The following is a 2,797-nucleotide window of genomic DNA, read 5'->3' as shown; positions in this document are numbered from 1 at the left end:
CTGCCAAAACGCTATCTGCCATGGATGGATGATAGCGGCTGCAGCAGCTTACATTGGCTAGAGGTGATATAACTCTACCTAAAGATGGCCGCCAGTGACCGCATTCGCGGAGCGGGCAAACGCGATCCAGCAATTGCCATAGAGATCAGTGATAATAACTCTATGAGTGAAAGGGAGCGCCGTTTTGCGCGCGCATTCGGCACCTCGCGGCGCCACCGTCGGAGGAGGTGTTTCCGAGTTGTCAAATTAAAATATGATGCGATAATATTTTCAAATTTTTTCATTGTCCACTGGGTTTCCGGGACAACTAGCGTGTAGAAACTGCAAAAAAAAGTCGAGGCTCCAATACTGTTGGAGGGCCCCTTTAACCACTGACTAGTGACGTCATCGATAAAAATGATCACGCGGCGAGCAATAGTCGCCGCTAAGTGAGCGCTTGGTATTCACCGGGGGTGTTTAGCGCCTAATCGCACCGCGCGACTAAGAAGTCGATTAACAAATCTTTGTCATAGGGTAGGGCTAGTTTAGCCGGTGTTTAGCGGGTGACTAACGGCTCAGCGCCATGGCCGACTCGTATCACCGCTGACTGCCAGCGGTAACGAAGCACTTACTGTCTCGGAACGCTGGGGGACACATGTAGAAAGAATCCGAGGAGCAAATAATGCGTAAATAGCCACATGTTCAGCGGTCAGAGATACCACTAAATAGATCTCAGCAGGGCGCAGGACGACGAGAAAGAAACGCATTTACGGGCGCTTCCATATTTGTTGATCTCGCTGGCAATGCGTCTTCCGTGTTTTTCCCTGGCGTTGTTTTTTAAATTTTTCTTTGTGAAACTCTGTCTCGGACAATATGTCTCTTATTGTAACTTTTTTTTTTTTCTGATAAACATTTAAAGTTTAGTTTTTATACGATAAAATACCCATTTACCCATTTACGCAGTAGCGTTCAAGTATGCATATGCGTGACCTATCTTTTTTCGTCGCTTCCGCTTGTTAGGTCTGACTAGATGGTCACCCGCTCGCTTCGCGCTGGTGAATACCGAAGAACACAATCGCTCGTTAGTGGCGGATTTCTTGTTTAGCTCGCGACTACTTAGTCGTGCTACTAACCTTAAAACGGCGCTAGTTAGTCGCGCCTGGTGAATACGGGTGAAGGTGTTTATGCGACAAATGTGTCAGTAACCGGCATTCTCGAATTCAAAAATTAAACTGCCATAAATAGCGATCGGCTGAACTTGGCATTCGTTGAGGACGGTGCGTCATTGGTTTGGCCGTTGTGTTGCTGATGTTTTTGTGTTCTTCTGTTTGTATATATCAGTACATTGTATCGCATATTCCCTCATGTCTTTGTATTGAGAGCTCGAAGGGCGAAATAACAGCGAGCAACGCAGTTCCGACTTTTTTTTTTTTTCTTTTTGCCGTTTTGAGCTTTATCCGGTGAAGGTTACACCAATTACACTACATGGCCCTAGGCGCCATTATTTTTTTAGAGAGTACGTCTTGTGAGCTTAGTGCCAGTTACTAGCTAAATGTAGTCCAATATACTAGGTTGGTTAGTAACCGTTACTTTTCTTGCCTTAGTAACGTTACTAACTTGATTGTTTCTAACTGCAGTTACTAAGAATGCAGTGATTGTTGTGAGAAGCACAGGTACTAACATTTAGTGAGTACTACTAACTTTTTTAAGAGTGCATTTTAAGTTCCCTAGTGAAAAAGCCATTTGTATGAGAAAGGTTTGTGTCCAATAAACACATATGAATCATACAAAATATATAATAAACTATCAGAACCATATAATAATTATATAAAATCTATAAAACATATAAGAAACGTGTGAAGCTTCTTATAAGTTCCTTATACGGTTCTTATATCTCCTTACATATCCTATATAGTTCTTATATGGTTATTTAATGTTTTATATATCTTGTTTGATTCATATGTGTTTATTTAACAAAAAAAAATTTCTCATAGAAATTGATTTTTTCTATTAGCGGTGGCAACATGCATTGTGATGCTTTGAAGGCATTACGGAACACGCACACACACACACACACACGCACGCACGCACGCACAAACACACACACTCACACACACACACACGGATATATATATATATATATATATATGTGTGTGTGTGTGTAATACATATATGGTAATATATATGGTAATATATATATATATATAAATCGTCCGTTGTTGCTGTTTTTCACTAAGGGTTTTTTCTTCTCAGTTTTATATATATATATATATATATTACCATTTCAGACCCTTTTACTGTTTACAAACATGAAGTAACACTTGCGTCCCACACTCTAAAAGAAGGGTGTATTACTACACCTTTTGTCCCATGTAATACACCCCAAAACTTCAATTCGACGTAGACGTACACCCGCCAGCAATATGATGGTAAACACCTTACCTGGTTTCTTGCCTGTTTTACGGCTCTCTAAAGCTATATTAACTCTCAACGTCTCAAACGGTACGTAGCTTGGGGGTATAAACTTTGTGTTCTAGCACTCTTCTGGAACAGGCTCGAGCTTGTTCCAAAACTTGCAGGAGCGTCAAAAACAAGAAGAGGGCTGCTCACCTTCATATCGCTCACCGGTGTACAGCGCACTACAGTCGAACAGATGGCCCCAGATTTTACGAGGGGCTTGAAAGCCGTGTGGTGCAACTTATTAAAATAGCTAATGTACGTGTTACTTATTACCAAAAAAAGAATAATCCGGGTTTTCTTGCCCCTACTGTAATAACTCAGTGTTTTCTTTCTGTGGTCTTTGATACGTACTTTAGCT

This window comes from Ixodes scapularis, unplaced genomic scaffold (genome assembly GCF_016920785.2).
Source record: "Ixodes scapularis isolate PalLabHiFi unplaced genomic scaffold, ASM1692078v2 PGA_scaffold4__175_contigs__length_147842914, whole genome shotgun sequence".
NCBI classification, from domain to species: domain Eukaryota; kingdom Metazoa; phylum Arthropoda; class Arachnida; order Ixodida; family Ixodidae; genus Ixodes; species Ixodes scapularis.
Note: the sequence above shows the minus strand (reverse complement) of the source record.